We start from the raw sequence: 14,597 nt of genomic DNA, 5'->3' as shown, positions 1-14,597 counted from the left end.
GGGAACAGGAAGGGCTTGGAGGAGGCCGATAAGGCGGCGGAGCGCGAGGGCGAGGCGTTGCTAGGAGACACTGCTGGGGCGGAGCTCGGGGGACTGTGTATAAAAGGCTGGCCCCGGGCCCGGTTTCGAGCGTTCTGGCCGCGAGCGATAAGGCGGTGGTGAAGCGTCGCCCCGCAGGCTCCGGTCGCGTCCCTGGCGTTGCGCGGTCATTTTTGGGTCGCGGGGAGCAGAGACTGGAGGAGGAGTGCTCCCTGGGGGCGCGAGGAGAGGCGCTGCAGCCTCGGAAGCGGTGGGGGCGGCCTCCTCGGCCCCGGAGACGCCCCCCGCCCCCCCAGGGGCCCGGGAGCGGCGGCGGGGGCTCCCCGGTGGCCAAGCGCGCGCCCCCTCGGTCTCTGCCGGCCGCGCGCGGTGCCTTCTTCCTTCCTCCTGCTGGCGCCGTGTGCAGGGTGCTTCGCCGCGAGTGAGCCCCGCGGGGGTGGGGGGGCCAGGGCCATCGGGCTGCCGGTCCGCGGCCCCCACACTCGCAGTGAGGACGCCTGGCCGAGGAAACTCCACGGAGGCTCCGAAGTCGCTTTGTGGCGGCGGGAGCACGGCTGGAAAGCCACGGCCTGTGAAGTTAGGGATTCTGACTGTTGTCTTCGCCTCACTCGCCCTGTAGGGAAACAGGGAAAGAAAGGGCCTCGGTGGGACTTCTTCTGGCGCAAGAAAAACGACCCCAGATGCTGAGGCCGTGGTGCCTGGAGACCAGCGCTTTGCAGAGTGGCTCTCGCGGTGACCGTGGCTGCACGGAGTCCCGGGGTGCCTCACCAAGTACAGAAAGGCAGTCCGGACCCTGGACAGCTCGAGCCCCCCTATACTCCCCTCCACGCTCTCCGTCCCCAGTGTCCCCGAACAAGCCACCTCCAGAGATCCAAGCCCCAAGCCTCTATGTTTGTTCACCATTTCTTCCTTCTTGGGATTAAAAAAAAAAAAAAATGGTTATTTCAAAGGTCTGGGGGTCTTCCTCTCCGCCCAAGTAACCAGACAAAAGAGCAGTTTAGCTTTACACGTTTTTGCCTCGGTGATTTGTACATGTAAGATTAATTCGTCCTCTTCAGTAAGGAAAGTCCACGTCGTTTATTACTAGCATTCTATCTCACCCTTCTGAAACCCCACGTCTGAATGAAATTGTTCACCCTTTATCTCCTGTTGCATTTGAATTCCTATTGTCGAAAAAATCCTAAGTATTGAATAGGCATTGCCATTTCAAACATGAAATAACTATTGTTATTAACGATTGCCTTTTCAAAGATACATATTTACTGAGCAATATATAAGCTGCTCCTAAACTTTCACACTGAGCATATAGCACCATGATGTACACCAAGTAGAAGTCAAATAAATATTAATTGGATATCTGATGAATCACTAAGGTAGTAAGTCAAATTATTCCCAACGTACGTCTGAAGAAATTTATTTTGCACTAGTATAGCACTTTCTATCCTAAGAATGCAGACTTCAACTTGGATTGGTGGTTTTAAAACTCATTTAAATAGTCCGGAAACTGAGGACCCTAAAGTCAGGGCTATAGCCAAGAACACATCGGTAGAGAAAATCTAGAAATACAGCTGAGGAGCTGGGTGGCTGAGAGTCTACAGTAGTGTTCAGTAGGCACTGCTGTGTGGCCAGACTGGTCAGTGGTTATGGAAAAGTAGAGACAACTTCTGCCACCTTCCCCACCTCGTAGTGGTAGGCAGGGAAGGGACAGGAAGGCACATTAGGGTTGGGACCAGTAGGTGGTGAGTGGGTGGAGGCCAGTTCCTTTTTCAGCAAAATAGTGTAGCTGCGCTCTTGGGACCGTCTTTGCTGTCCTTTCCAGTAAGCCCACACTTTGTTCCCGCCCATCTCCTCCAAAAGATCGACTCTAGCTCTACCTTTGCTTTTTGAGGACTGGTTCCCATGCAGGGAGGACACTGCAAGAGCATCCTGAGGCCATGTGGAATAATTGTTCACTGCCAGGAAATGACAGCTCCAGACAATGTTTGTGTGGCAACCCATGACAGTGGCTCAGTTGAGCCAAAACGTCATGCTGGTCTGCAAGAACAGGAAGCAGGGCTATCCACTCTGGCAGTTTTTATAAATGACAGCGAGGCTCCCAAACTAGTGAATTTGCAGACTATATCCCTGTGCGACAGGCAGGTCACACTTCTGTGCTTTCAGCCACGTTCACGCTCAGAGGCAGGGACAGGAGGTCGTTAATGCCATCTTTAGGACAAAAGACAATGGTACAGCCGGCTCCTCCCGTGCCCCAAACGCAGAAGTGCTATAAACTCCTAAATTGGCAAGCGTTGCCTTATAGATGGTTCCAGCCCCAGGAACAATGAGGTCAGCTCCTAGGATGGAAAAACAGCTTCTGGATAAGAGCTGTGTAGTCCACACTGGGGGGTGGACGGTGTGGGAGGTGGAGCTTGAAGCAAGGACCCGAGGCATGTGGCTGCCAGAGAAGGCACAGCTCCACCCTCCTTCCTGTATTGGACAGAAGGAACCCGGACACGTCAAGGGCGAGGTGGAGTTGAGAGGTGGAAGAAGCGTGTGTTTAGCCCTAGTGCTGGCAAGGAGCTTGAGAAGGCGGAAGTGAAGAGTAGGATGGAGGTGTGGGGCCGAGGGAAGCAGCTGGACCCACAGCCAGTGCTGCGTGCCTCAGAAGCCCACCTCTTTGGAGGCGTCAGCAAGAAGAAAGATCTTCATGCGGGCGGACTTACATCAGTACACGCTGTCCCTCCTGGTTGCCCCGGATAGTACCTTGAGCATTGTATTGTTTACCTTGGGTGGTTCTTATTCTCAGGTCTCCATCAAAGAATGCTGTTACGCGGAATAATGTTAATTTCAGTCGTGCCATTCACCGTGCCAGAATTATAAAGCAAAATTGGTGGAGCACCCGTCTTCCCTACATGTGGTATTTTGGCAGTGGAATGTTTTCAACATTGACATTCAATTTCCTTCTTGTCAATAAAAATCCATACTTCTTTCTTTATGAGTTCTGCATGGCCAAGCCATTCGAAAGGGGATTTTCTGCCTGGGAAAGTCAGAGGTCTGTAGGAATAGTTTGTAGTCATTTCACATTAGAGTATGTTCACTGTATTAGGGTTTTCTAGAGAAACAGAGCCAATAAAGTGGAGAGAGAGAGAGAGAGAGAGATACAGGCACACAGAGATATCGTGGGCTCAGTTCCAGAACACCGCAATAAAGCCAATATCGCCAGAAAGCAAATCAAAGGAATTTTTTTTGTTTCCCAATGAATATAAAGGTTATGTTCATACTGTCAGGTGAACTTCTTCCAGAATTGGGGTCAGTCCTCTCAAACCCTGCTGCCTTATCAACTCTGTTTCTGGATCCTTCATTGTCATTTCAACGATCTTCATGGCATCTTCACCAGAATACATTCCATCTTGGGATCAAGTTTCATCATGAGATCGCAGCCCGTCGGTCCCATCCTCAGGCTCCACTCTTGATTCTAGTTCTCCTACTATTTCCACCCCATTTGTAGTCAGAACGCACACAATCTTTGTCAATTAAGTTTGCCATCCTCTATGAGCATTGTTTTGGTGCCCCAAAACAATTGCAATAGTAACATCGAAGATCACAGATCACCATAAAAAATATAATAATAATGACAAAGTGGGGCGCCTGGGTGGTTCAGTCACTTGAGCATCCGACTCTCAATCTCAGCTCAGGTCTTGATCTCAGGGTCATGAGTTCAAGCCCCTCATTGGGCTCCATGCTTAGCGTGGAGTCTACTTAATAATAATAATAATAATGATAGTAATATGATAATAATGACAAAGTTTGAAATATCGTGAGAATTACTAAAATGTGACACAGAGACATGAAGTGAGCAAACGATGTTGGAAAGATGATACCAAAAGTCTTGCTTAATGCAGGGTTGCTACAAACCTTCAATTTGTAAAAAACGCATTATCTGCCAAGCATGAGAACGAGGCAGGCAGGTTTTTTAAATTTTTTTTAAGATTTTATTTATTTATTTTAGATAGAGTCATAGAGAGCTTGAACGAGCAAGCAGGGGGAAGGACAGAGGGGGAGGGAGAGCAGCAAGCACTCCCTGCTGAGTGCAGAGCCCACATGGGGCTCAGTCTCACAACCCTGAGATCACGATCTGAGCCAAAATCAAGAGATGGACGCTCAACCAACTGAGCCACCAGGCACCCCAGTGGCTTAAGAAATTCTTTCTTGTTATAAAGAATTAGCTCACCCTCTGCCCCCACAATTATGGAGGCTGACAAGTCCCAAGATCTGCAGAGTGAGTCAGTAAGCTGGAGCCCCAAGAAAGCCAAGGGTGCAGTTCCAGTCTAAAGGCAGGACAAAGCTGATGTCCCAATTCAAAGGCAGTGAGGCAGAAGGAATCCTCCCTTCCTGGGAGGTGGGTCAGGTTTTCTACTCTAGTCAGGCCTTCAACTGATTGGATGAGGCCCACCCACATGTGGGAGGGCAATCTGCTTTACTTAATCTACTGACTCAAATGTTAACCTCATTGAGAAATACTTTCACAGGAACACCCAAAATAATGTTTGACCAAATATCCAGGCACCTCATGGCCCAAATTGAGATAAAATCGACCATCACATCCACTAACTGGGGTATATCTAATAAGGAAATAGCCTTCACTGTTTAATTTTACTTTGGCAACTAAAGAGAAAATATTTGATGAATAGAGACTGATTAAAAGTCAGATGTTTCTTGCTGCCTGGAGGTTTCATTGTGTGAACTCGGGAAACTCATCTGACTGCTTTGGGCGAGCGCTTGTGAATGGTTACAGAGCTACACTAGGATTGTCCTTAGAATTCGCCTTTGTATTGTAAGGTGTGGTCAAAGTTTGTGCTTGTGCAACTCTTGAAGAAGTTTTTGAACAGATGGTGTTAGTGCCTTATCAATCATAAGGCCAGTGGTCATTAGGCAACTGATTTAGGATTCCAGTTTAAATAACTTAACTAAATTTATTTTAATAACGCAGCCATCTGGCTCACTCACCTACCTAAAGCACATTTTTATAACGTATTTATTTATTTAAGAGGGAGAGAGACAGAGAGAGTGAGCCAGGGAGGAGTAGAGGGAGAGGGAGAAGCAGACTCCACACTGAGCATGGAGCCCGACACGGGGCTCATTCCCAGGACCCTGAGATCATGACCCGAGCTGAAATCAAGAGTTGGATGCTCCACTGACTGAACCACCCAGGCGCCCCTAAAACACATTAAAAAAAATAAATAAAACAAGGGCGCCTGGCTGGCTCAGTCGGTGGAGCGTGCAACTCTTGATCTCAGGGTCATGAGTTTGAGCCCCATGTTGGGTGTAGAGCTTACTTAAAAAAATAAATAAAACAGAAATAACCCAAAGGCCCCTACACAGCTAAAGTCTGCATTTTGCTCAAAGAACCCTAGGCTCTTCTTGTTTTAAAAGGATTGTTAGAAGTGTGGTGGTCTGCTTAACAGCCTACTGAAAGTTAGCAAATTAATATGAAGTCCATTACATGAAGTGGGGAGACAAGAGGAGCAGATTGCAAAAGGGGGGGGGACGATGCAGGAGACCGGACAGAGGCAATGATGAGAAGAAACAGTTGGTGGCCAGAGTGATATAAAAAGACAAAGAAAAAAATTAAAAATAAAAAGACAAAAACAAAGCTGACACCGCCGTTGGGCAGATTCTGGGTATCGGGTCAAGAAACGTGGCATACCCCAGTGGACCCTAAAGGCATTCCTATATCACAGCAGAGTGAAAGCATGGGAGAAAATGCCAAGAATCCTGAATCCTGAAGGAAAGGCTCAGCTATGTTCAGGGTGCCCTAGTTAAGATGGCAAGGCCGCGTGATACACGTCCTAGAAGTCCACCAACAAGGGTAGAATTTTGAACGTTCTCAAACACACGGGTTAAACCCTAAGGATTGGGAAAACTCAGCTATCCAGAATAGCATGTTTCCCCAAAGCACCGGATCCTGAGAGTCTTAGCGGTTTAGGCCCCCCACCAGATATCTTTTGTTCTTTAATGTCTTCCAAATAGAGAGTAAGACAGACTGTTTTGTGTATGAATAAACAATTTCCTCCTGTTACCATCATATGACAGTGATTTCAACATATAACTTCTTGTTCAATTACCCAGAGCCTTGGAAGACAATCTGTACCACTCTGGATAAGAAGATAAAAGGATTCTCTCATTTTCTGTACACTGGCAGAGGGCTCTCCTTTGAGTATTTCCTAGAAATCTACAAGGCTTGTGTCTGGGCTATCTAAAGGAACATGCATGCTATCCTGTAATCACTGTGGACGCTGGCAGAAGGAGGGGAGTAATGCACATTACCTGCTGCGATTTAAAGAGGCAAGGAATTCGTCGTATACGCTCTCCAGATGGTATTACTATTAAATTAGACCAATGTTTCCCAAAGTGTGTTCCATGAAATGCTAGGTCACCACAAGACGCTATTTTAAAAGACTGTCTTTTTCAAACGAATTCGGCTACACTCCCACACCGTACGCCGCCTCGTGAAGCTTCACAACTTTCAGGGGTGCCTGGGTGGCGCACTTGGTTAACTGGCTCTTGGTTTTGGCTCAGGTCGTGATCTCAGGGTCACGATCTCAGGATCGTGAGATCGAGCCCCGGCTCCGCCCCCAGCGCAGTCTGCTTTGAGTTCCTCTCTCTCTTCCCCTCCCCACTGCACATGCTCTCTCTCTCTCTCTCTGTCTGTCTCTCTCTCTCAAATAAATAAATCTTAAAAAAAATAGATTCACAAAGTTCATTCACATCATAAAAGCCCTGAGAAATTCTGTTATCCTTGTTTAATCCAATATTTCACAAACTTATTTGACCAAGGAACTTCTTTTCAAGTTACACCCATCAGCATGCCCTTGGATTGGGTATTCAGAAAAGGCTCAGAGGGACGTATGGTTAACTACGGGGTTTCTTCTTTTTCTCTCCAGTTGTGATGATATAACTGACATACAGAACCATAGAAGTTTAAGGTATACAGCATGATGTCACTCACATGAAATGGTTGCCACAGTAAGTTTAGAGAACATCCGGCATCCCATACCAATAAAAAGAAAGAAATGTTCTTTTCCCTTGTGATGAGAACTCTTGGGACCTATCTCTTAACTTCCCTGTATGCCTCATGGCAGCATCGGCTATAATCACCGTGTGTACCTCACATCCTGTGTGCTTATTCATCTTAAACTGGAAGTTTGAACGTTTGACCCCCTTCCTCCAACTCCCCCGCCTTCCCTACCCCCTTTCTCTGGCCACCACGAATCTGATCTCTTTTTTTATGACTCTGGCTTTTTGTGGATTTGTTTGTTTGTTTGTTTGTTTTGAAATTTGTATTTCTTTGAGAGAGAGAGAGAAAGCATGAGCAGGGGGAAGGGCAGAGGGAGAGGGAGAAGCAGACGCTGATGAGCAGGGAGCCCGATGCAGGGACTTGATCCCAGGACTCCGGGATCACGACCTGAGCTGGAGGCAGATGCTTAACCGACTGAACCACCTAGGCACCCCTTGTTTTTTGTTCTTTAGATACCACATATGGGTGAGATCATGCAGTGTTGGATGAGGCCAAACCCCACGAGGGAGTCTGATTCCTGTCACTTAGCATGGTGCCCTCAAGGTCCATCCATGTTGGCACAAATGGCAGGATTTCCTTCTTTTTTAAGGCTGAGTAACATTTCATTATATATATACATAAACCATAACTTCTTTATCCGTTCATCCCACAGCGGACACAGGTTGCTTCATGCCTTGGCTATTGCAGATAATGCAGCTATGAACGTGGGCAGTGGAGGGAGACATCTCTTCGACATAGTGTTTTCGTTTCCTTCAGATATTTTCCCAGAAGTGGGATTGCTGGATCATAAGGTAGTTCTAGGTTTAATTTCTTGAGACCCCTCCATATTGTTTTCCAGAGTGGCCGCACCAGCTTGCATTCCCACCAACGGTGCACAAGGGTTCCCCTTTCTCCACGTCCTCGCCAACACCTGTTGTTTCTGTTTTTGATCCTAGCCATTCTGACGGTGAGGCGACATCTCACTGTGATCTGGATTTGCATTTCCATGATTCCTAATGATGTTGAGCACCTTTTCGTGTATTTTGGAAAATGTTCTTTGGGAAAATGTCTATTCAGGTCCTTTGCCCCTTTTTAACTGGATCATTTGTGGTTTTTGGTATTGAGTTGTGTGAATTCTTTATATGCTGGATATTAACCAATGGGGTTTAAAAAAAGAGAGAGACACTGATCATAAAGGCAATTCCTCCCGGTATTTAAGGAGTTCAGTTCATTTTAATACATAAAAACACACTTTGTTCTCCGCGTACCAGCAAAATCTACTTTACTATGTGTTTTTTCTAGTGTTTAGGATCAGGGCTGGTGAGTTAAATCTTTCTTCTTTCTGCCTTTTGGAGGATGAGGGAATAACGGGACACAACGGCATCGCTCGTCCCCTTCATGCCCGTGTGCAGAATCAATAAACACGGAAGAATTTGCTGTGTCAAGATGAGCGTTGTATCACCCAGCTCCTACGGAAGATCTGGAGACCTGCGGTTTGAGTGCGTCACTCAGTTCAGTTCCACAGCCGTTCATTTCTCACCTCCAAGTGCAAGAGAAGACAGAGGTGAAGACAGGTGGGAGGCAAGGGACCAGCCGGAGGGACAACTGAGAGGAACAGTAAGGGCCGACTCTCCAGACGCTCTAAAACCTTAGCAAATACAAGTCATTGGAAAGCATCCCAGACCAACGCAGGCTGTGATAGCAAGCGCACACACATGCACGGCCTCCTACAGCTCGGTAGGAGAGGCAGCGGCAAGGAAGGACTGGGATGCGCGGGGGATGCGCGGGGGGGGGGGGGGGGGCGGATGCGCGGAGGGATGCGCGGTGGGGGGGGAATGCGCGGGGGGGATGCGCGGGGGATGCGAGGAGGGACGCGCGCATGCGGACACGCACCGCTGTAGACCCCGGCCGCGCGGAGCTGAGCTCAGGTTCGCGACCCGCGCGAAGTCAGCCGTGACTGCCAGTCTGCACAGCGCGGGGACAGGTGCACGCCGCAGAAGAAGTAGATGGGGTTTGTAATGCCAGGCCGAGCATCCAGACCTCAATCTGTAAGGAAGGGGAGACCACAGAAGGTTCTTTCTCGTTTTGTTTCCGTTTCTCCTGAAGCAGCAGCTGACACACGGTGTCCGGCATAGTGAGTGGACACGTCCCCGCGTGTGTACCTGTTGTGCGGGGCTCACCACAGGTGCGGCCGCCAGCTGTCACCATTACCACCGGCTGCCCTCCGTCCCTGTCACGAGAGCAGGTCTCAAGCACGGAAGAGACACGATCGTGAGCAGACCTGTCCTTTAGAGAAATAACCGGGCTACAGACCGGAGGCATGAACAACAGCCACCCTGCCTCTGAGTTCTTCCTCCTGTTTTAATAGTATGGAAACAGGCTCAGAGAGGTTGAGTGGCTTGACCTAAGGCACACAGCAAGGAGGTATCAGCGCCAGGATTTCAACTTGGGTCTGATTCCACAGCATGGGGACCTCCTACCGGGTCCTACAATTAGGCCACTGCTCAGAGGGGACGAGGGCACTGGCAGGAAAGGAAAGAGACCAGGTGGGCGAGGGCAGGGAGGCAGAATGGATGGGTGGCTGCCTGACCGTTCCTGGCGGCCTCCCGGAGAAATCACAGTCTGGAAGAGAGACAGTCCCGGAGCAAGAAAGGAGCGCCTTCTTCCTGCTGAAACCCTCACGGCCGCTGCTGAGCACTGAGCTGGGCAGGTCAGGCGCCGCTTTCAGTCGTGTCTTCATCATCAGTGTACTTCTTCCCAGCTTCCTTGGCTTCGCCTTTCCAGGGATATATCTGGGCTCCACGTGCAGCCTGTCAAGGTCTTCTGTGTTGGGAGCTCAGAGTGATATTCTCTTATTATCCGCATGAATCTGGAAAATGCCTGTGCGTTTGCGTCATAGATCTGTGTAAATAGAAAAGCCCCGTGGAAAGGCCTGGATGCCCCTGTGACATTTGTGGAATGCAGATGTAGATAAAAAGAGTATCTTCCCAAGCCACATTCCTCCGTGTGCCTGTCGTAATATAGGATGCCTACCTCGTGTGCGCAACGAGATTGGTGCTTGCTCTCCCCGGCACGGGAGGGTCTGTGTTAGAATGTCAGCACTGTCTAGGAACTTATTTTAGGGTAAGAGCGGCTTCCTGGAAATACCATTATGTTTTCTATGAAATTTCAACACTCAGAAGACGTGAGACCAAAAAAAAAAAAAGGAATTCCTCCGTCAGATATTTAAGTGTTCCAATCCTACAGACTTCTTTCTTGCAGCCTGGATACGTAATCACGCTTCACGTCTCTTAAACCTCAAATCCTCCTGGACCCTGTGCCCCTCGGACACCACCATCCTCAATCCCCTCCCTCCAGCCCTGGTTCTTCAGAGGTCTTCTCTGTGCACGTCCGCCCCTCCCTCCCCTGGCACCTCTGTCTCAGCTGTGCCCGGGGCAGCGTCCCCTGTGCATCTCAAGGTCCACCACCCTCCCCGCTAAACTTGCTTCACCTGCGGTGCTCCCCAACCCAGTGCCGACCTGGATCTCCCCAAGCCTCAATTTGTAAAGCTGAGCGTCGTCACAGATGTGACACATCCCCATGCTGTGTCATCCCCCAAATCTGATGGATGTCCAAATCCTTCACATTTGTCTCCCAGCCCTCCTGCCCCCAGGGCTAAAACCTTGTTTCACCATCCCGTCTCTGGCCTGGGTGAGCTCCCTGCCCCCATCCTCGAACCCCACCCCCCCACCCCCGTACTCCACAGCGGCCAGAGTGACCTCCCTGAAACCAAATTAGTGATGTCACCTCCCTGCCCCAATCCTCCAACTGGCACCTGCCTGCCTCTCTGCCCGGTCTCACCTGGCCTCCCCCACTGGGCTCTGCTTCAGCCCTGCTGGCTGCTTAGGCTCCCTGTACCGGCCTCATTACCCACGCCCTCCTGCCTTGCCTCAGCATCCCCTGTCCTGGCTGGAAGGACCAACCCTCCTTCCCTGGCCCCTGCTGGAACCCTCGGCAATCCTAAAGACGCCAAGAGCACTCATGGCCCTATCTTCTCTGTCCTTCCGTGACAGATCATAATCTGCTGACGGGCAAGGACTGTGTGCGTCTTATTTATTTTTGTGCCTCTAGCTTCAGGCTCAGCCTCTGACAGATAGTTGGTGCTCCATACAGATTTGAGGAGGGTGTGTTGATTAATTTTCCCTAGCTGCATTGCAAATGTTCTTTTCTGTAAGTTAAAATTTTTATTTTTGGGTGGAGATAGCGTCCTGTCTGCTTCAAAACAGCAGAAAAGTCTGGATGTTTTTCTTTTCTTTTTTTTTAAGATTCATTTATTTATTTGAGAAGAGATAACATGAGCCAGGCGAGGGGCAGAATGGGAGAGACTCTCAAGCAGACCCCCCACTGAGCAGGGACCCCCCCCCCCCCCGCCAACGCGGGGCTCGATCTCAGGACCCTGACATCATGACCTGAGCAGAAATCAAGAGTCAGACACTCAGCTGCCTGAGACACCAGGTGCCTCTGGTCCAGATGATTTTTAACCTTTTTTTCCCGTTTCTCTTTCCAGCCTAGAGAGGCTCAGACGTTCATATTCCAAGTGCAAGTGACCAGGAAGCAAGAGGGGCCCCCAGTCACAGGCCAAGTGAAGAGGGTGATTGGCCCCAGTGAGACTTACAGTTTGGAAGGAACAGTGGTTCTTGCTAAGACTATGGTGTCAGCTGAAACTTTCTTTATACTCAAATCGAATCTCAAATTATAAAATGTTTAACATGGGGGTGGAGAGAAAAGCAGCAAACTAATCTTTCATCCCTGAGATTGCTTGCAGAAAATCTAGAGCAAACAAATGTTCTTACTTTTCATATAATCAAATGTATCAGTTTTTCCTTTTTAGTCAAATGCTTTTCACGTCTGAAGAAATTTTTCCAACGCTGAGGTCTGCGGGAGTCACCTCTGTTCCCCGCTCAGAGTTTTTATGTTTTGTTTTGATATCTAAGGTCTTAGTCCATTTGGTGTTAAGTTTTATGATAGATCGAGGTAAATCAATAAAATCCTTAAAAAAAAAAGAAGAAATTCCATTTCGTCCTCTTTCGCGTGGATAATAATGTCATCCCACTCCATCTATTAAATAGTCTCTCCTTCCCCCCGTCCTAAATGTTGCCTCTGATGTCCGGCCGCTTCTTCCATCCCGTTCTAGCCCCTCGGCTGGTCGGCCCCCCGCCAGTGCTGCATACATCTGCAGGGTATGTTCTTTTACCAGCAACCTGTGTCCTGGTCACAGTAGCAGAAACCCCCCAACAACCCAAATGCCCATCAAGAGAAGAGTAGACGAGAAGCTGTGTTTCATCCCCACAATGGAATATGAGTCAGCAGTAACAACAAGCCAACGGACAGCCACATCGAACACTATGGCGGAGTCTTCCTGGCAATGTATTAAGTGAAAAATTGAATTCTACAAGATTACGTGCTACACAGAAAAGCATTTTAACTTTTTATCAAGTTAAAAAGGACTGAAGTAAAAATGTACTTTTTTGGAATACATAGGAATGAAATCAAATGATATGAAAAGAAAAGCAAGTGAGTGAGAACACAGGATTCAGGACTAAAGGCTCCTTCAGATGGGGGAAGGCAGGTGTCTCCTGGGGCTGTGTTTGTGGGTGCTCACTGCATGATTACAAATAACTAAATAAAAGGCATGCGTGAATCATGAGGACATGTTTGATCCAATTCTGAGGTTAAAAAGATAAAATAAAAGCTATAGAAATGGGCTTTGAGAAGGTGTGTTGAGTTCTAAATGGCTGGCTCAGGTGGTAGAGCGTGTGTGAGTCTTGATCTCGGGGTTGTGAGTTCAAGCCTCCCGTGTAGGGCGTACAGCTTACTTTAAAAGAATAACAATAACAAATAAAAAGCTACTCAGAAACTGCCTGACAAAGATATCATAAAGACTAGCAGACCCATGTGATTAAAAAAAAAATTCATACTGCTATTTATTGATGCATTTTTCACTTAATCTGCATACGTTGTGTGCTATGGTGGGTAAGAAAGGGTTTTCTGGGGCGCCTGGGTGGCTCAGTTGGTTAAGTGTCTGCCTTCAGTTCAGGTCATGATCTCTGGCTCACGGGATCAAGCCCCGCATCGGGCTCCCTGCTCAGCGGGGAGCCTGCTTCTCCCTCTGCCCCTGCTGCTCCCCCTGCTTGTGCTCTCTCTCTCTCTCTCTCTCGTTCTCTGTCTCAAATAATAAATAAAATCTTAAAAAAAAAAAAAGAAGAAGAACAAGAAGAAAGGGTTTTCTGCCCAGCATCCTCCTCTACCACTCCCTCTTCCGGCAGCCCTAAATCTGCTGTCAGCATCCCCAGTTGGATTTGTTTTATATCAGACAGAAACGTCAGCAAGGTGTAGTCATACACTGCATGTGAATAGTCTTCATACCATGCCTTTCTCGGAAAGGGCTCAGAGCCCTGCGGGCACACCCTGCCTTACCATTTCTTCTGATAACAGCCCATGGAAGGTTACTGAGGACGTTTGCCCTTGCTTTGCCTTTTTTTTTTTTTTTAAGATTTTATTTATTTATTTGAGAGAGAGGGAAAGCACAGAGGGAGAGTGACAGGGAGAAGCAGACTCCCTGCTGAGCAGCGACCCAGGTGCCCCTGTCCTTGCTTTTCAAGGCCCCAGCCTTCAGCCCTCTGCCTGTATGTGGACTGCCTTACCACTGTTCCCTGAGCCTCCTGAGCCCCCGTGAGGATTCCTTCCTTGTCGGGGAGCAGCCGAGGCTTGGTGCCCCTGACCTTAGTGCACCGGGCCTGCTTCTGAACTGACCAGGGCGCCTGGTCCTGGCGGAAGCACTTTTTCTGAGCAGAAGCTGGGCTCCAGCATGAGATGGGAGGCAGGTGGAGAGAGAATGTTCGCCCCTTGCATCAGCAGGCCTCTCTTGGGTAAGGGGGGAAAAGAATTTCTAATTTCCACATGAATAAACTGGGTTGGGAAGGAGGGGCAAAATGGGTGTTTATAGGAACCTGAAGCCCACTCAGGGCAGAAAAGAGAGCATCCTTCCCCACCTGCCCCCCTCCCCGAAGGCTTTTCCTACAGGCCAGTGGTTCTCAAACTTCAGCGGAGGGGTTGTTAAAACAGATTTCCGGGCCCCATCCCCAGGGTTTCTGATTCTGTAGGCCAGAATGCATTTCTGACAAGTTCCCGGGAGACACTATGGCTGCCCAGATGGTGGGGCCCACATGGTTCAGACCACAGCGCTTTGGTTGTGACAAACCCTCTGATCCCCTTCCTCAGAGCCTTCTAAAGGAAGGCATCAGAAAATCTGGTGTCTGGGGGTGCCTTGGTGGCTCAGTCAATCAAACATCTGCCTTTGGCTCAGGTCGCTATCTCAGGGTCCTGGGATGGAGCCCCGTGTCAGGCTCCCTGCTCAGCGGGAAGCCTGCTTCTCCCTCTCCCTCTGCCGCTCCCCACTGCTCGTGCACTCTCCCTCTCTCTCTTTCTCTCTCTCTCTCTCTCAAGTAAATAAATAAAAAAATAATCTTCTTAAAAAAAATGT

Source organism: Eumetopias jubatus, unplaced genomic scaffold, assembly GCF_037043125.1.
Source record: "Eumetopias jubatus isolate StellerSeaLion01/CBP00866 unplaced genomic scaffold, mEumJub1_p1.0 scaffold_12, whole genome shotgun sequence".
In the NCBI taxonomy this organism is placed as follows: domain Eukaryota; kingdom Metazoa; phylum Chordata; class Mammalia; order Carnivora; family Otariidae; genus Eumetopias; species Eumetopias jubatus.
Note: the sequence above shows the minus strand (reverse complement) of the source record.